The sequence below is a fragment of the Thalassophryne amazonica genome, chromosome 8, assembly GCF_902500255.1.
Source record: "Thalassophryne amazonica chromosome 8, fThaAma1.1, whole genome shotgun sequence".
Classification (NCBI taxonomy): Eukaryota; Metazoa; Chordata; class Actinopteri; order Batrachoidiformes; family Batrachoididae; genus Thalassophryne; species Thalassophryne amazonica.
The window spans coordinates 68,955,613-68,976,502 of record NC_047110.1 but is presented as its reverse complement, the minus strand read 5'-3'; the positions used below and the strand labels follow the sequence as shown (position 1 = coordinate 68,976,502).

General features: G+C 41.1%; 1 protein-coding gene and 1 long non-coding RNA gene across 2 annotated transcripts in view; both read left to right on the top strand.

Moving 5' to 3' along the window:
- Nucleotides 1-20,890, top strand: part of igf1ra (insulin-like growth factor 1a receptor) — a 242,427-nt gene that overhangs the window by 94,930 nt on the left and 126,607 nt on the right. The window lies entirely within an intron of this gene.
- Nucleotides 4,350-19,732, top strand: LOC117515831. Its single transcript, XR_004562236.1, has 3 exons — nucleotides 4,350-4,513; nucleotides 18,499-18,502; nucleotides 19,702-19,732. It is a non-coding gene; the product is annotated as an uncharacterized LOC117515831 (long non-coding RNA).

Genomic DNA, 20,890 nt, shown 5'->3' with positions numbered 1-20,890 from the left:
CTCGAGCCTGCCCACACGTCACCCTTGTGATTGACTGTCTGTAAAATTTCACATTCCTCTGTGTTGTGCTCATTCACAACAGTAAAGTGTTCATATTTGACTCTTTCATTGTCCATTCATTTATGCCCCCTGTTGTGGGTCCGTGTCACTACACTTTCACAACAGGTTAATCCAGAAAATAATTAAAAATAAAAGATTCATTGTTAATGACAGTAATTGTTTGTTGCACCTTGATGAAATATGTTCAGATTTTATTCTTTTTTTGTGTCTCTCAATGAGAAAAACCTGTCCGCAAGATTTTCTGTCATATTTTTCCATGACTTGTGTTTTTAAATTTTTGGCATTTTATATATTTTGTGTGTTGAGATACTTTTTGTTTCTTTGTTTAATTTGTAAAATAAATAGTTTTTAAGCTAAAATAATTTAATATAAGGTTGATGTGAAATTCATGGCTATAGTTTAATGGTAAATTAACCAAATGATAATTGAATAATCAGAAAATCAATATACGAATACAACATACAATATATGAATAAAAATAACTGTTAGATGAATTGATTAATAAAAAACATTATACATTAATTAATTACAAAAATAATCATTAGTCACACCCCTAATGTAAAATTTTATCAATTCCAGATCAATTCCAATTGTGCTTATCGATTCCCCATTTAATTTCAAAAATGGTTACAACAACAAAAAGAGGTCAAATGTTTGCATAACATGTCAGCTCTTGATTAAAAATCTGAGGCGTATTGCTCGACGTTTTTCCTCTAATGTTACTAAACTAAAAACTAACTAACCAAAATCGCAATATACCATAATATCAAACTGCAGTAGTGGTAGAACTGCATTTCTTAATAATTGGCTATATATCGTATCAGCACCCAAGTATTGTGATCGTATCATATCGGGAAATTAGCGCTGTTACTGCTTTGGCCAATCTGACGTGACACTTCTGTACCTCTGACTGGTTAAATAATTTAATTCTGCTGTCTCTTTTGCCATCTGTGTTGCTTTTCTTTCAATTCAAGCCATCAGCCACTGGTCAAGCAGACATTGCTGTTTTATTTGAGCACTGGCCCTGCTGTGGGCACCAGGATTGCCTGAAGAGTTATTTGTGAGTCGACACATAGTTATACCATTACGACACATAGTTAATTATACCATGACTCTCACAGTGATGCTGTGCAATCATAATCTTTCATTTTGCCTGTCATCAGTGTAGATCTCATCTTCACTGTTTGTGGGCATACATGTTTGTGATATCCCATTTGGGGCTCCCACCTGCCCATGTTGTCCTCAACCCAAATATTCAGGCGTGTGATGACAGCACACGAGTGGCTTGTGGGTTGACGTCGGCGTTCAGGCTTGAGCTGCATCAGGGGGCAAAACGGGCCCAGTTGGTGTTGCTGTCTGGTGGCACAGCCCACAGTGGCTCCTGCTCAGGCCTCAGATCCCACAGACGCAAACATCACACTTATGTATGTGCTCCCATGTGCCTGTGTCATGGCTGGCCTATCTGAAACCACACTCAATCACACAGGGATCCATTTGTCATTAATGAATTTATATATATATATATATATATATATATATATATATATATATATATATATATATATATATTATATACTATGACTATGAAAGTTCCATTTACATGAAGGATCTAAGAGCCAGATGTGACAAAATAAGCAGCATCCATCGTTTGATCATGTCACATCTGTAAGAGCCTGAGTTAAGGTACCTTGACACCTACACAAATTTGATCTGTGCACTGGCATGCAGTCTTGCATGTCCATGAGTAAACACGCTGTGAACTGTTGTAAACTGTGTGGAAACTGTGCGTGGCTGTGTGGCAGTGCACAAACAAAATTTTGAAATGTTCAAAACCTCTGGCACGCATTCATTTCATGAACTAGTCCTGAACATTGTGCAACCTATTCGAAAACACTGGTTGTCAATGCATGTTATTGCGCGCAGGGCATCTGAACGATTCAAGGCAACCTGCAGCTGTAGATAATTTCTCTGTGATTCTGGGAGTGATGACCGAATGGTTTCATCAGCCAAGTTCTGAGCACAAATGTGTTATTGGCTACGAAGTCATTATTTTATATAGCGTGGCGTCAAGTGGGACAAAGCAGGATGCATTGACATGATGAATTGCGTGGCAGTGCAGGGATCAAATTAGTGCAAGTGTCAAGGTGTCTAGTAACTTTGAGATAGGTGGGGGTGTTCAGGCTTCATTCGTCCTGCCCAGGTCATGTCAGTCTTGCCCATGCTCTGCCTGTTTACCAATTTATGGGCTGGCAGGGAGGAAGGTGGAGTCGGGCACTGCCAAGATAATGACATTTGGAGTCGCTTCATTTGAACTTCAAATCCGCTCATTAGAAAACTTATGGGTGACTTAACGGAGGGTTTGTCCAGTACACTGGATGGACAGTCTGTAGTTTAATCCCCAGTGGCAGACACTGAACACACGAACTGCTCAACCTTGGGGAAAATTTCTGCCCCAATATGAGCACAAGGAAAAGTATGGATGAAGAAAAAATTACAAACCTTTTAAGATAATTTGTGCATCTTGAAATAAAGTTGCTTTAAGGCTCCACTCATTAAAGTTATTTGTAGTTGCAATATCTTCTTTCTTTACATGTAGAAAATGATCCTAATAAGTTCCACTTAGTTTTGTGTAGAAGTGTAATAGTTGTGATAACAGCTGATATCTGGATAGCTGTGTCCATCGCCTGTGTCTTAGAGAGTTCAGCCTGAGGACGAGTGCTGTGTCACTGGATCCTCGTGGATCAATGGGCTTCCAGCCCACTGGAGCTCGGCCACTACCAATCCATCATCAGAGGTCACAACACATTTAGCCATGTTTGACAACTGCTCATTGTCATTCTAGTGACGCACAATTTAATATTTGCAGGCTATGATGACATGGCCTCAGTGCGACAGACACAAATGTTACACCATAACCAGTATATCTTATTACTCACTCTGGTAGCTTGATGATTGTCAGGGAAATATTTATATCCAAAGATCATCGTCTGTTTTTATTAATTTTGTCTTTCACGTTGCCTGTGATGCATCTGTACTGCAAATATGGTCTACCTCAGTATGAAATCACAGTTGTTATCGTGGAGGAATATCCTTGTTTGGAAAATGATAGCACACCAGCTAAACCTGTCTTTTTGTGAAATAGCAGAGCCTATATTGAGTCCAGGCTGCTACACTTCCAGGCAGAGTGCTGTCTGTCCTTCCTCTCACATCTGGATCGAATAGGAGCGGCTTCCTTCTCTGAAGGAGGGACGCATATAAATAGCCAGGCAGCCGTAACCACACTATGCAGCACAGCCTGGATGCTCGTTCGTTCATTTGTTTGGCCAGCCCTCTTTTCCACTTCCAGCTCAGATACGGCATCTGATTTTGGCATCCCCCCACACGTGTACCCCACCCCTGTGTCCCTGAGCTCCACCTCTGTCGGCGGTGGCCTCTGATCCCAGCGCTGTGCTGTGGCTGTTGCATAAACGCCTGACATACCGCCGCACAGTGTTGTGCCCTTGTGTGGAAAGTTTGAGTGGATTGGGGCCAGGGTTTCAACACAGGCAGGCAAAGGGTGGGCAGTGGTTGGTGGGTGGGCGGGCTGAGGGCGGCCTACGTGGGCTGTGGAGGGGAAATGCACTATCCTAGTTGTAGCAAATGACTAAATATGCCTCTTTTATGAGATGCAAAGGACAGCAAAGTTCCTTTACTAGTTTTCCATTACTAATTCAGTGATTATACATAGCAAGTCCTACTTTTTTTTTTGAAAAACAAACATATATGTAGTGGTGGAGCTACACTGTGTCTTTGTTTAGCCGTCATATCCATCAATCAATCGATCAATCAACATTTATTACTATAGCCTTTGACACCAAACAAATGGTAACCAAAGTACAGTAAAATCAACAAATAAAATTAATGGGAATAAAAGTATAACATACAATAAATACAGAAGAGGTCCATAAAAGGCAAAAATGTCACAACACTACCAGCTATTGAATACCATTTTGAATAAATACTTCTTGAGCTTCAGTTGAAAAAGTGCTAGGTCAGTAATAGGACATAACCCAGGGTAACTTGTTCCATAGGTTGGGGCCAGTGGCCGCAAAACGACGACCCCAAAGTTTATATTATATATTTTTTTCAAAGTTTATAAGTCCAAGACATATTCATTGACTTGGAAATGTTCATGTACCCATCCCCTGACTTGTCTGAAGAAAACTGGCAATAAGACTAATTATTTACAGGTATTATACCAAAGCATTCCATTACTTATACAACTCATCATCTTGGCTTTTATATTTTTAATTAATTTATATCAAGTTGTAGAGATTTGCTTTCAGTTTGAGTTTAAGGAAGATAATTTTAGGAATGTTTACTTTCTGTATATTTTTGTATTTGAAATGGCATAAACACATTAAAATGTGTGAAATTACAAAGTATTCCAATACTTCTGGAAGGCACTGTAAATGTATACATTTTGTTCAGACCCAATATGATTGGTAATACTCCCAGCTCAATGGAGAAAGTTGCCCTAGCTACAGAGGGTATTAGATTTAACTAGAAATTTAATGTTATTTTTTAATTGTTTCACGTTTTTGAAAAAACACATAAATATGGCTGCATCTCCTCACAACTCCTGTGGAAAGGATTTGAATGTTGCTGCTGTTCCTTGTGTCTGTAGTTCAGCCCAGCCCTCGGGCAAACAGCCACAATGATCTGAAATTGGATGTACATTGGGAATTAGATTATAAAACAGGTGTGAACTGGGGGGATTAATGCTTTAATATCACATTTTTAGCTCACCTGGACCTAAGGCCCAGTGTCCTCATGGCGTGGGTCGTCTGTCCACCGGTGTTGGCATGTGTAAACATCTTCATCTCTGAAACCGCTGGACCAATGAAGCTGAAACTTGGTGTGTGTGTTCCTACCCATGAGGACACCAAAGGTTGTTCAAGGCATTCCAATCCAATTTCAAATATGGCTGCCATGGTGTCCATCCATATACGAGGGCTGTCCGTAAAGTATAGGTCCTTTTTATTTTTTTCAAAAACTATATGGATTTCATTTATATGTTTTTACGTCAGACATGCTTGAACCCTCGTGCGCATGCGTGAGTTTTTCCACGCCTGTCGGTGACGTCATTCGCCTGTGAGGACTCCTTGTGGGAGGAGTCGTCCAGTCCCTCGTCGGAATTCCTTTGTCTGAGAAGTTGCTGAGAGACTGGCGCTTTGTTTGTTTGTTTGATCAAAACTTTTTCTAAACCTGTGAGACACATCGAAGTGGACATGGTTCGAAAAATTAAGCTGGTTTTCAGTGAAAATTTTAACAGCTGATGAGAGATTTTGAGGTGATTCTGTCGCTTTAAGGACTTTTCACGGTGCGAGACGTCGCGCAGCACTCTCAGGCAGCGTCATCAGCCTGTTTCAAGCTTAAAACCTCCACATTTCAGGCTCTGTTGATCCAGGGCGTCGTGAGAGAACAGAGACGTTTCAGAAGAAGTCGGTTTCAGCATTTTATCCGGATATTCCACTGTTAAAGGAGATTTTTTTAATGAAAGACGTGCGGACGGGTCCGCGCGTCGGGACGCAGCCGACGCGGTGCGGCGGCACAGGAAAAACACCTCCGTGTTGATAACCATTTGTTAAAATCCAGTTGGCTTTTGATGGCTTTCAGTGGAGTGAGTATATGAGAAATTGTTTATCAGCTGGAGATGTTCCAACTTGTCCTTAAGGCTTCCAGCAGAGGTGTTTTTCCTGTGACGGAGCGTCGCGGCGGCTGCGAGCCGACGCTGCAATCCGCCCGCACGTCTTTCATTAAAAAAATCTCCTTTAACAGTGGAATATCCGGATAAAATGCTGAAATCGACTTCTTCTGAAACTTCTCTGTTCTCTCACGACGTCCTGGATCAACAGAGCCTGAAATGTGGAGGTTTTAAGCTTGAAACAGGCTGATGACGCTGCCTGAGAGCGCTGCGCGACGTCTCGCACCGTGAAAAGTCCTTAAAGCGACAGAATCACCTCAAAATCTCTCATCAGCTGTTAAAATTTTCACTGAAAACCAGCTTAATTTTTCGAACCATGTCCACTTCGATGTGTCTCACAGGTTTAGAAAAAATTTTGATCAAACAAAGCGCCAGTCTCTCAGCAACTTCTCAGGCAAAGGAATTCCGACGAGGGGCTGGACGACTCCTCCCACAAGGAGTGCTCACAGGCGAATGACGTCGCCGACAGGCGTGGAAAAACTCACGCATGCGCACGAGGGTTCAAGCATGTCTGACGTAAAAACATATGAATGAAATCCATATAGTTTTTGAAAAAAATAAAAAGGACCTATACTTTACGGACAGCCCTCGTATAGGCATTTGTCAGTCATTTATGCAGCAATTGAGCTGAAATTTGTTACATGAGTAGCAATCAGCAAACATATCCGACAGGCTTTGTGAAATTTTCAATTTTGACCTTGGTGTCAGCCCTGGCATGTGATAATGCCCACTTTTCCAGTTGCCACTTTAAACATCTTCTTCTCATAAACCACTAAACCAATGAAGCTAAAACTTGGTGTGCATGTTCCTACCCATGAGGACACCAAAGTTTGTTTGAGGTATGCCGATCCAATTTCAAATACGGCCATCATGGCGGCCAGATTGAAAATCTCTCTTTTCTTTTTTTTGCAATTTGTCAGCCATTTATGCAGTAGTTTGTCACAGTTGTCTGGCTGGTTGAGACCCCAACAAAAAGAAAAGATGGGTTAGTGTTAGAAACAGTTTTATTTGCCAGAGCCAGGGACGGAGCAGAGGCAGGTACACAGGAAAGCAATCAGCAACAAGCAACAGTGTCCAATAAGTGACAGTCTCAAATATACACAAGAAATAAAAAAACACTTGAAATCTCAGGACAAGAAAAGGGCAAACCATACAATATTCAAGCAATGCATGGGAGAAACACAGGGGTATAAATACACACTGAGGGTAATTATACAAATGAGGCATAGGTGAGGGTAAACACTAAGTGACCACAGCTGGGGATGAGACACAGGAAGAAAGCTAACAAAATGCACACGGAAACTGGTGGAGTCAAAATAAAAGAGGAAGTGGGTCAAAGTTACTGGCAGTAAAATAAAGACATAAATGCAAAGCAAACAAGCAGCAGAGTGGGCACAGGGCAGTCATTTATAAATTACACACAGGAGGGAAGAAAACGGCAATAACTAATAAAACCAAAGCCAGGATGGGCACTAGAGGGAAACGGAGGACAAAAACAGTCACAGACATGAAAACCCACAGGGAACTCCAAATAACAACACACCAGGAAGTCACAAGGGTGAGCCAGAAGACAAAGACAGACACAGACAGGGATCATGACACAGTTGAGCTAAAATTTGCTACATGGGTAGCAATCAGCAAGCCTAAAAACACATCTGACAGGTTTTGCAAATTTTTCAATTTTGACCTTGATGTGACCATCCCTACTTTTCCAGTTGACTCTTTAAACATCTTCTCAGAAACCACTGAATCAATGAAGCTGAAACTCGGTGTCCATGTTCCTACTATGAGGACACCAAAATTTGTTCAAGGCATTGCTATCCGATTTCAGATGTGGCTGCCATGGTGGCAATATTGGAAATGACACTTAGAGCCATTGCTCAGCATTTGTTAAAGATATTGAGCTAAAATCTTTTACAAAGATAGCTAGTAAGTAGCTCCAAAACATATCTGATGGGTTTTTAAGATTTTTTTTTATATTGACCTTGATACAATCTTTGACGTTTGGCCAGGTGAAACTGTGGTGTTTTGTATCATCCAGGTGAGCTACAGTGCCCATGGTGCTATTTTTCCAAAGAATGTAGTAGATGTCAGTATGCTTTGCCAAACAGTTCACTTGGCCATTAAAGGGTTAAACAAAAGACAACATCCAGTTTGTCCTAATTATCTCTCACTGTTTGTTTGTCCTCCTCATTAAAGATAAAACAGCATCCAGTTTGTCCTTGTTGGTCCAGTTGAAAATGTCTTAACTTTTGATGACAAGTGCCCGTCATGGTGCGCTGCTGCCGTGGTCACAGCCAGAGATGGTGGCTTGTCTTTAATGAGGAGGACAAATGGACAGGGAGAGATGGGTTATTTAAGTGCAGAGAGTTGCGTGGATTTAAACAGATAAACATGACAAACATTTGTGTGATATTTCAGAAAGGAATTAATTCGTGGCCTCACAAAAAGTTACCTTTTTAAGCTGCCATCAGAGCCAGGGTTCCTGTGAAAATATAGCAGTTTACAAAACACTAAAAACTCTTGTATCTTTTCAAAGAAATTATTGTCTGTGTCGTTATCATTGAAAAATGGTGGCGCCTCAGGTCATCACCACTGCAGATGACAGAAATTATGCTGTAAAGACCACTGTGATGGTTTTTCTGATGCTGACATCTGAATGCAGCATGAGTACACACACACACACACACACACACACACACACGGCCTGAATCCAGCTTGAGCCAGACTGAGTTTGGATGCATGTGTTCGATGAGCTGGATTTGAAAAACTGGTCTCAACACTATCCAGCCAGAAAGCAATCCAGATTTAATCCAGTTCTGCATTGCCAACCCCAGGCTGAATGGGGTCTAGAGCCCTGTTTCCACCAAGTGGTCCGGCTTGGTCCGGTACGTCACACTATTTTGTGCATTTCCACATCCAGATTCAGGAATGGGTACCAAAATAACCAACCCATACAACTACAAAAGGGAGGTACTAATTCGCTGCTGTGCATTGATGAGCTCAACAGCTAAAGCGAAAGCTACAGCCCTCGTGCCAACAGTTCAGACTGTTTCAAATATTAAACCCATTCACACACGGAGTAAATATAAAGTCTTAATCATCTGCTACATTGTGTCTGTTGGATTCATCATCACAGCCTGACGAAAACTTATCCACATAAAGCATCCTTATTTTGGGAAACGATGTCTGGAAATAATTTGTTGTCATGGCTGAGGAAATGCAGCATTTTAAAAGAAGTCCCTCTTCGTTTGTCTGCTCCGGGTGCATTTCTCACCCTGAACCAAAGGGCACCGCTACTTTGTTCCACAACAAGAAAATTAATATTTTAAAAGTTGAAAGAGTCATAGCGCCTGATTCATTCACATCAGCATTTAACACAGACATCAGTCGACTCTTCAGCATTCTGTTCAACATGAAAATAAATCCCATTATCCACCAAAATAAAAGTAAAATAAAATTAAAAACATAGTAAATCACCATATGGTCTCCGTGTGGAGGGAGCGAGGGCCCACAACAGCGTGCACGTGCTCAGTGACATGTATGTCAACATCAAAATGCTCTACCTACCATACAAAAGGTACTACTGGTGGTGGAAATGCAAGCTAAGCCACACTTAACCGTTCTGACCTGTACTATACTGTGCCTTACCGACCCGGAGTGCTCTGAAAGGTGAACATTTTAGCATTATATTTAGCAAATCAAAGGGCAAGGTGTTATGTGTCGACGCGGGTTGAGGAGCGGACCTGCGTCAGACAGGACCCAGCGCTAAAATAACCAGAAAGCGGTTCCAAACAGAAACTATTTATTATTCACCTGTGCTTAAAAGTGTAAAAACATAAAAACAAACATCCCTCTGGTGGAGTGATTCGTGGCTCGCTCTCCAGCGCCCGCAAGGATTAAAGCCGGCGCTCCTGGACTTCCTACCACCGCCAAACACCCCCCAGGTGGACACGACAAACTGATTCTCTGTGAAGCAAAAAGAGAAGGTGAGGTAAGGCAACAGATACAACTATATCTTCCAATAAACACACGCTATCAGCAACACACTCAGGTCAGTGTCCCTTTTTTTACTTTATGCAAATGAGCAGCTTCTCACAACAAGTGGAGGATCACTTATCCTTCACGCCACAGCAGTGAGAAGCAAACTGCACAATTCTCTTCACAATTCCAGTATACTGTGTAACAAAACACCAAGTTACTATCAACAATTACTTAAACACTTAATTACCTTTCGTGTGTGCTGACAGCATGTGTCCTCACCCCTCCCTGCTTCACGGGCTCGATGTGTCAAGACCCAGGCGCGGTCCTCAGCGTCTCACAAACGAACATCACAAGGTCGAGTTCCCAGCAGTTCTGCTTGAATCACACATGACTTAAATGCAGAACGCCATCCAATTATCTGCTTCAGCTGCAAGTCGTCCAGGTTGCACGTGAGCACCACTCACAGGTGCTTTCCATGATGTTAATGAGGGTGAAGACTCTTCAGCCAGCACCTTCTTCACAGACAAATCAGCCCTCATGCCACCTGGAGAGCAAAGAAAAGAAAAGAACACCAAAACATCCAGCCACGCCCCCCCAACACACAACACAAGGAGCTCCAACCAGCATTTCTTTGAAAGTAAATTCAAATTTTAAATAAAATAGATAAAAAGCAAAAAACTAAAAATAGAATGACCTTGAACAATGATCTCCACAGGCAAAGTTGCCCTACATCTTACTTCATTACACATCTCTAAAGACGGGTGCTGAAACGTTCTGCATTTCTCAAGTTATCTCGCACGCACGCATGCACACACACACACACACACACACACACACACACACACACACACACACACACACACACACACACACACACACACACACACAATAGAGCCGTTGACAGGTCTGAAAACCTAACTTCCACTTCACAGATGGTAAGCAGTAAAATTTAAATTTATAATTCCATAATTTAATAAAATCTAGCAGCCTCGGGCATCTGTATTACTCAGCACAAATGTTTGAGGAGTTTGAGGAAGGAGTCAATTTATACTCAAAGTTCACACTGCAGAGGATGTGAGCCTTTTACCAGAGGTATTAGTTTGAGCTGCAGCTTTCTTACATTATGGAAGCATGATTTATGAATGTGGAAATACCTTCAGGTCCAATTTGCAACACAGTCAGGGTTAATGAGAGTTGCAGGAACAGATCTCGATGCATAGACGTCCTCCCTCCTTAATTAAAAGTCGTTTAACCAAGGAGTGCATCCAGGCAGTTGTCAGTCCTACCTTCCTTTCATCCTTTGCTTCCTTCCTTCCTTGTGCTCTTGTCTGCTTGGGGCTGCGGCAGAAGGCGAGAAGAGGGGGAGGAACGTGAGAAGTGAAAGATGGAAAGATGGATGGATGGACTGAGGGATGCAGAGGGAAGAGGGAATTTTTTTTGCTCATAGAAGATGCTGCAGAGCGGTGTAGCGTGGGAACAGATGTGCAATATTCATGCACTTATTCGCCTCAGACACGCAGAGGCACACGTTCCTGCACATGGCCGTGTTGTCTGGTTCTCTCTTTGTTTTTGTCTGTTTTTTTTTTTTGTTTTTTGTTTTTTTGCAGAATCACAGCCTGTTTATCAGATATCGTCCTTTCAGTTTACGGCTCTGCGGCAGGCCGCAAAGAGCCACTCAGAAACACAATCTGCATAATTTTTGCCGCTCCTTTAACACAGCGCGTCATAAATACCACCCTGCAAAAAACATGTGGTTATAAAAAGACAAAAACTATTTCCATTTCTGGACTACAAAGCAGGAGAGGGGCAAAAAAAAAAGAGAAGAAAACATAATAGCAGCAAGTCTCGTGTTGCTTTGAAAGCACGCCTTGAAAGTCTGCATGTGTGTGCGTGTGATGTGGTAAAACTGCACAAACATGGAGGTTGGGTTCCAGGGATGGAACTCGAGAATGTCCCTGTTCCCCTCTCGTCGGCCTCTGAGGAGGAGCCACCGGCGCTTGATCCTGCCCCCGCCTTCCCCCGCCAGACGCATAGCTTCAGTTTCCCCTCCCGGGCCATGAGGGTATCAATTTTGTTTGCCGGAGAGGGGAGGGGGAGGGCTGGCATAGGTGCACAAATCGCAACATGGATGGAAAAGGTTTGATGGTCAAATGAGGGCACATAGAGCAATAGAACAGAACAAGCACACACACACACACTCACACACACACACACACATATGCAAAAAAACAGAAGAAATACGTGACTTTGTACCCGCCGATGCCTCTGACCCCTCATCCATAAATTCCATGCCAGCAGCTGGAGTAGTGGAGCAGCCATTTTATGAATGAGGGTGGGTGGGTGAGGGAGTGACGGGAGCGGGGGTGGGGGTGTACACAGAGCAATAAGAAAAGAGGTTGAGAGTGAGCGGGGAGGTGTTTGGGTTATGTGTACTTGTGTGGGTGGGTGAGACGCGGCTCAGAGGCGCTTGTGGTGGAGTTGGTTCTGTGTGTGTGTGAGGAGGAGGAGCCTGGGGAAGGCCCACACACATACACGGTGCCGCCTCTCCGGCTTTGTGTGTTTGTGTTTTTGGGCGGCATGGAACAAAAGCCTAATTTGGGCTCAGCTTCCGCCGGAGGCTGCTCGCTTTTCAGCCAGCAGCCGATCTGTCTTTAGATTGTGGCGCTCACGTATCAGACATGCCTCAATATTTTAGTAACATCCTCGGCAGCTTCAGTGACAAGAGAGTTGTGTTTCGTTTGCATGTTTATGTGTGGATTGTGGATTGTTGTTTTCCATTGGCGTTACTCGTAGTGGCTGCTTCTCTGTGAAAGCTGACAGGCGTCGTTGCACGCGGACAGTTTTGTTTATCCTCTAAGAAGGAGACTGGAGTAGAAGTAGGCTGCCAGACAGTGCAAGACATTTCATTTTAGGATCCCTTAAATAATTTCTTTGTTGAATAGCTGAAACAATTAAAATAACAATTTCAGTTAATTTGTTAAGGAAACCAGAATACCTCTGATATCAGGATTTGCTTTCTTTATCTATTAAAAAAAACAAAACAAATTACTACAGATCTACTCCGACACAAACACAACATGGAACGTACTGTCACTTTGGTCTGCAGGAAATAAAAGCTGTATGGCTTCTGGGTTATTTTAAGACTTAAGTCACAAAAATAATGTAATTTTTTTAGCCTGAAAATAAGGGATTCATAATGATATTGCCAAAAAACATTGCCAGCTATTGCCTGGAAACAATTTAGAATTTTGTCCCCTGAAGGGGAGAAATTCATGTAATCACATGCCATGTTGTACATTTGGTAGCGACGTCATAGATCACATGTGGACTTCCTCCAGCTATGAAATTCCCCCCTAGTAATTATCAAATCAATTTTATCTATACAGCGCCAAATCACAACAAACAGCTGCCCCAAGGCGCCTCACACTGCAAGGCAAGGCCATACAACAACCACGGAAAAACCCCAACGGTCAAAACGACCCCCCGTGAGCAAGCACCCGGCAACAGTGGGAAGGAAAAACTCCCTTTTAACAGGAAGAAACCTCCAGCAGAACCAGGCTCAAGGAGGGGCAGTCTTCTGCTGGGACTGGTTGGGGCTGAGGGAGAGAACCGGGGAAAAGACATACTGTGGAGGGGAGCAGAGATCAATCACTAATGATTAAATGCAGAGTGGTGCATACAGAGCAAAAAGAGAAAGAAACACTCAGTGCATCATGGGAACCTCCCAGCAGTCTAAATCTATAGCAGCATAACAAAGGGATGGTTCAGGGTCACCTGATCCAGCCCTAACTATAAGCTTTAGCAAAAAGGAACGTTTTAAGCCTAATCTTAAAAGTAGAGAGGGTGTCTGTCTCCCTGATCTGAATTGGGAGCTGGTTCACAGGAGAGGAGCCTGAAAGCTGAAGGCTCTGCCTCCCATTCTACTCTTACAAACCCTAGGAACTACAAGTAAGCCTGCAGTCTGAGAGCGAAGCGCTCTATTGGGGTGATATGGTACTATGAGGTCCCTAAGATAAGATGGGACCTGATTATTCAAAACCTTATAAGTAAGAAGAAGAATTTTAAATTCTATTCTAGAATTAACAGGAAGCCAATGAAGAGAGGCCAATATGGGTGAGATATGTTCTGTCCTTCTAGTCCCTGTTAGCACTCTAGCTGCAGCATTTTGAATTAACTGAAGGCTTTTCAGGGAACTTTTAGGACAACCTGATAATAATGAATTACAATAGTCCAGCCTAGAGGAAATAAATGCATGAATTAGTTTTTCAGCATCACTCTGAGACAATAGAGATATTGCGCAAATGCAACAAAGCAGTCCTACATATTTGTTTAATATGCGCATTGAATGACATATCCTGATCAAAAATGACTCCAATATTTCTCACAGTATTACTAGAGGTCAGGGTAATGCCATCCAGAGTAAGGATCTGGTTAGACACCATGTTTCTAAGATTTGTGGGGCCAAGTACAATAACTTCAGTTTTATCTGAGTTTAAAAGCAGGAAATTAGAGGTCATCCATGTCTTTATGTCTGTAAGACAATCCTGCAGTTTAGCTAATTGTTGTGTGTCCTCTGGCTTCATGGATAGATAAAGCTGGGTATCATCTGCGTAACAATGAAAATTTAAGCAATGCCGTCTAATAATACTGCCTAAGGGAAACATGTATAAAGTGAATAAAATTGGTCCTAGCACAGAACCTTGTGGAACTCCATAATTAACCTTAGTCTGTGAAGAAGATTCCCCATTTACATGAACAAATTGTAATCTATTAGATAAATATGATTCAAACCACCGCAGCACAGTGCCTTTAATACCTATGGCATGCTCTAATCTCTGTAATAAAATTTTATGGTCAACAGTATCAAAAGCAGCACTGAGGTCTAACAGAACAAGCACAGAGATGAGTCCACTGTCTGAGGCCATAAGAAGATCATTTGTAACCTTCACTAATGCTGTTTCTGTACTATGATGAATTCTAAAACCTGACTGAAACTCTTCAAATAGACCATTCCTCTGCAGATGATCAGTTAGCTGTTTTACAACTACCCTTTCAAGAATTTTTGAGAGAAAAGGAAGGTTGGAGATTGGCCTATAATTAGCTAAGATAGCTGGGTCAAGTTATTGTCAAATTATGTTCTCTTCATTAAAATGAGCTGTAATTTTGCAACATGTTAGAAAAATAAACCTACATTATAATACTTAGATTTTGGTGGAAACTAAATTTTGCCACTTTTGTGAAATTTGAAAGGTTGTACAGCTTTATAATAAGCTTTGTTTGTTATCATTTGCTAATGTTTTATTATTGTAACAAACTGGACATTGTATGCTTTGTACTACTGGAAAAGTAATTCAAATAAATGTAGATGTCACTTTGGTCAATGTAAAATGAAAATGTGTATTTTTAGATTTTTTTTGATTATTTCTCTCTCTGTTCTCTCTTCTCTCTCTCTGTATGTGTATGTATGTGTGTGTGTGTGTTTTATATATATATATATATATATATATATATATATATATATATATATATATATATATATATATATATATATATATATCACTCATCTACAACCGCTTTTCCGGGTTCCACGGGGGCAACAGCTCCAGCAGGGGACCCCAGACTTCCCTTTCCCATGCAACATTCACCACCTCTGGCCTGGGATCCCGAGGCGTTCCCAGGCCAGTGTGGAGATATAATCTCTCCACCTAGTCCTGGGTCTTCCCCAGGGTCTCCTCCCAGATGGATGTGCCTGGAACACCTCCCTAGGGAGGTGCCCACGCGGCATCCTTACCAGATGCCCGAACCACCTCAGCTGGTTCGTTTCAACACGAAGGAGCAGCGATTCTACTCTGAGCTCCCCACGGATATTTTATATATATATATATAGAGAGAGAGAGAGAGAGAGAGAGAGAGAGAGAGAGAGAGATGTATATGTGTGTATATGTGTGTGTGTATGTATATATATATATATATATATATATATATATATATATATATATATATATATATATATGTGTGTGTGTGTGTATAGGCAACGATTTAAATTTTTAATTACAATTGATCGCATGATTTTCTGTGTTTAATCACAATTGATCGCACTATTACACTCAAAATTCAATAATGGATTCAAAAGTAGAGTATTGCAGTATTGCAGTGTTGGGCTTGAGACCAGAGAATCCTCGGTTCAAATCCCAGCCTGATCGTAAAATCACTAAGGGCCCTTGGGCAAGGTCCTTAATCCCCTCGTTGCTCCCGGTGTGTAGTGGGCGCCTTGTATGGCAGCAGCCTGACATCGGGGTGAATATGAGGCATTGATGTGTAAAGTGCTTTGAGCGTCTGATGCAGATGGAAAAGCGCTATATAAATGCAGTCCATTTACCATTTAAAGGAAGTGACTATTCATACGGAACCATATTAAGAGCCAATTTTTTTTAAGGATCAGACGGGCTGTGATTCAAGCCGACTCAGATTTCAACGAAACATGGCTCAGAGATGGAACCTATCAAGAAACAAACTTTCCCAAAATTTCTTGACCGAAAACCAAACAGTGACCTTGCCAGGGGTCATCAAAGTTCAAGGCAAAAATACACAAAAACTGATATTTCATTAAATTCCCATCTTTCAAGTGGTGTAACATTCAGCGCCATCAAGTTCCCAAGTCAGTTTAACTATCAAATGACTTATGGAGGCAAACTCTTTCATCTTGCATACATATTAGGGTGGGGGATCGATGGCACTGAATATAGGGGGCGCTCAAAGTCTGGTCATTTTGCGAAATTGGCTGCATTTAAAGGCCCATAACCCTCTGCGCCATCAAGACCCCAACCAGATTTCAATATTATCAACAAATATAGGCCCTACTCTATCAAATGCAACTGAAAAAACATTGGGGTCTTGATGGTGCTGGCCACAATGGGACGCCAAAGTAATCAACTTGCCAAATTTTGAGAAAGTTTAGCGCCACCTGGTGGTCTGCGCCATCAGCCCTTTTTAACAAAATTTGCAAGAGTGGATAAACTACCATCTCTAATTTGTATAACAGTTTGCAGAATTTGGGGACTCCTTTTATACTGGTTTGATACCCCTTTTTAATCAGGTCATTGAACACATTCTCGCTAACTCAATTGCATGAATTACTTTTGATTCTCTTTCCCTTATGTATAGTCAATCCAATACATTGGTATTGTTATCAGTTGCTATGGCAACAAGCTTGTGAACATGTGCTGTTCAATAGAAGTTAATTTTCCCATACCTAAATCCTCAAGTCTGTCAAGGGAAAAGGCAGTTTGAGGCATATCCAAATAAGTCATGCATGAACTCTTGTACTGCAGATGACAGATGCAGACCGAGAGAAAAATGTCTGACCAATAACATGATTTTAAAGGTGTATCAAATCAAAAATCGCTTAGTCAGCTAAAGTTTCACGTTATCTGACTAAAGTTTTTAGCCTGGTGCAGAGGAGGCTAATCTTATTTTAGTCAACAAAACTTCAGTGTCTTACCTCAGACTGCTAGGCTAAGAGCTAAGCACATCGTTCTTTAGTTCGTATGTGTCCGTAAATGTTAATAAAGCCAGTTAATGAAACAAAGGCTGGATAGTTCATGACAACGTTCAACCCGGAAGTAAAAAAAAGTGTAGCGCATCGGAGGCGTTTCTTGGCAACAGCTCGCGCGCAGCTGTTATGCCAGTGAAAATCGTCGACTAACATGAGGTGGCCAATCTACAAGTTTAGCCATCGATGTGAAATGGTGATTAGACAGATAATGTTGGATGACTAAACGTAGTCAACTAAGTAAGTTTAATAGACTGAAAGATTAGACTGCTTTATGAAACCAGGCTCTGATCTATACATCACCCCTATCATTCATGGTCAGTGAGAAACAGAATTTCAAAATCATGGTAAAAAAAAAAATCTGTGTTAATGTGTGGTAAAATTTAAATTCTAATCCAATTACATTTTTTCCGCGAATCTGATTGCTTAATTGTGTGAGATTTCAGACCATCTATCGGGGTAACGGTGGCAAAATATTTGACCATTTCACATTTAGATGCACGCATGCGCAATATTGTTTGGACATGGAACTGTCAGTTTATGCGATGAGACACACAGTTTGACAGAACACCGGCTGTGTTGTTAATGATGTTAGGTGAGAGCGAGAGAAAGTCGCATACCGCCACCGCCGCCGAAGTGGGTGAATTTAAGCTACCATACAAAAGTATTGATGTGGATTCTGATACAGAATTACCGTTTCACATTTGATGGATTTTCACATTTGATGAATTACTCCGCACCCTGACCGCTGTTGGAGTGACACTGCCTCAGCTCAGTGGTAAGCCTTGGCTCGACGGTAAGCCTGGCAGACCGAATTACCTACAGAAAAATAAACCATGCAAACAATGGAATTGAATTAGAATAGGAATAAGCCCCTGGTGTCTAATGATTTGCAGACATTCATGCTGTTATACGGTCGCAAATAGCTGTTTTACTCCTTTTTAAAACTCCTTTTTAAAGCTCAATTTGTGACCGTATAACCAGCATGAACGTCAGCAAATCATCAGACACAACAGGGTTATTCCCTAATTGCACTTTTCTCTGTGAGAAATTAAAATGGACTTTTGAAAAATTATTATTATTGTTAATAGTAGTAGTGGTAGTAATAGTAGTAGTATTGTTGTTATGGTTGGGTATTTTTCCTGGTATTTTATAGAAATGTATTGTACTTTACACTTTTTGTAAACTATTTTGCATATATTTATTATTTGCTTATTTTTGCTTATTTATTTATATTGAAATATTGTTCATACAGGAATTTTGACTGGTTACAAAATCTCGAGTATTCAAATTTGCTTTCTCTCTCTCTCCCTCTCTCACTCACTCCCTTTTTCATAATTTTTATGATTATTTCTCTGTGGAAAATGCAAATTTAAATCCTGTATTTTTATTGTCTTTTCTAACATTAGACTAAACAATTGTTGCAGTTAATCCTAAATGCCAGTTTGTGTACGGTCTGTAATGTCGGGTAGTGTTGTCATGGTGATGCCCCCAAACCAACAGGCGTCCAGCAGTAGGTAGCAGGTGCTACTAGTCACTCAGTGAGTAAGTGGTGTTCAGGTATTGCTGTCGGTAAGTGCAAGCTGACACAGAAGGACGATGCAGACAGGAGGACACGCTGCCACTGCAGCTCAGGGACACAAAGACGTCCTCTGGTGTTGTTTACTCTTCACCGTCTACATAAACTCCCCAGATCCGGCCCAGAATGCCAGCTACCATTTTCCTGCTTTTGCCCTCTGACATGCCCTCTGTTCAAGAAGCACAAGGGCTGAGTGATCGAGGGCGTTTTTGTCCCGTAAGAACAGGTAAAGCGGTAATAACACACTGCATATGTGCCCAATGTTGCCTTCATGTAGCAGGAATTTCCTCCTGCGGGCACAACACTGCAAACTTCCTTTGATCTGAGTACTGCCACTGCCACACCGATGTTTAGTGAGCACGTGTTCCATCGTTCCTTTAGGTAGCAAATAGAGGACAGATGTGTTACTATTTAATTATTACCAACTCTTCCCAACCCGCTGCTGCAGAACAATGAGGCTTGCAAACAGCAGGAAGATCCTTGTAGTGAAATATACAGCTGAATCATTTCGAGTAATTACAAAAACCAACTCCCAGCATATAAACTGGATATGTGGTATTATACTTTATTGCGTTTATGTGCAACTCTTCACATCCAATATTTGATGGTTACAATTTTCCACATTGAAGTATCAGCTGGCGTTTATTCTTCATGTCCACTTTTTCCCGCCATAGCTGTTATTTTTAGCCACAACGGTTTAGTTTCTTATCCTTCATGGACACAAGTGTCTTTCATGAAAATATTAAACTTCAGACAATGGATTGTACACCCGATTTAAAGCATCACTTTTACAGCATATGACTTTTTAAGAGTTTGCCCGATGCACATTCTCTCCAGTCACTGCCACTCAAGTTTACGACATAACATCTGGAGTAGAGTAAATTTTAATGTCCCCGAGGAGCAGTTGTGTTTTGCAGGCTGGAGTCAACACAAATATAAACATAAATAATGCTACAATGCATTATGCACAGATCATCTCATGCAACACTTGCACACAATGTCATCACAAATGACAAAAATGGCAAACTACAGTTCATTTAAAAACCAATGGCGTAAGGAACAGTGTGAATCTATTAGCACTCCTTCTGGGGAGACTGAAACTCCACCCTGATAGTAGCATCTGAAACTCAGCATGTAATGGATGCTGAGGGTCCCAGAAGCCTACCCAAAATTTAGATATGAACGTTACTGCATGCTGCAAATCATGAAATATATACCAGAAAATGTCCAGCACAGCATATCCATTTTGTCCAATTTGTTCCTATTTTTAAGACTTAAAACCTTGAGAATTTTCATGGGTGTCTTGGTGGCTTCCCGCAAGTCTCACTTGTCATATATTTATCATACAGTGCATCCGGAATATATTCACAGCGCTTCACTTTTTCCACTTTTTGCCCAAAGATAGGTGAGCCAAGCTTGTGGTATCATATTCAAGATGATTTGAGGCTGTAATTGCTGCCAAAGATGCATCAAGTATTGAGCAGTGTGAATACATATGTACATGTGATTTCTTAGTTTTTGTTTTTTTTTACTAAATTTGCAAGAATAAAAAAAAGTTTTCATGTTGTTATTATGGGGTGTTGTGAATACAATTTTTAGGAAAAAAATTAATTTCCTCCATTTTGGAGTAAGGCTGCAACAACAAAATATGGAAAAAGTGAAGCGTCGTGAATACTTTCCGTATACATATATATATATATATATAGACTATCATATGAAGTAGGTCAGCCAAATGAAGAATAACTCTTGGGTGATTTTATACTTCATTACAAAATTGAAAATCCAGGATGTTTTTTATTTATTTATTTATAATTGGCCACGGCCCACACTTTGGAGATGACTGTTGTAGAGAGTGATTTGGTTTTCTGGATGTTGATTTGATGTCATAAAACAATGAAACCTCACAAAATCCCAAATAATAAGACTAATCCAAAAAAGATTAATCAGCAAGTCTTCATATTTGAGGGAC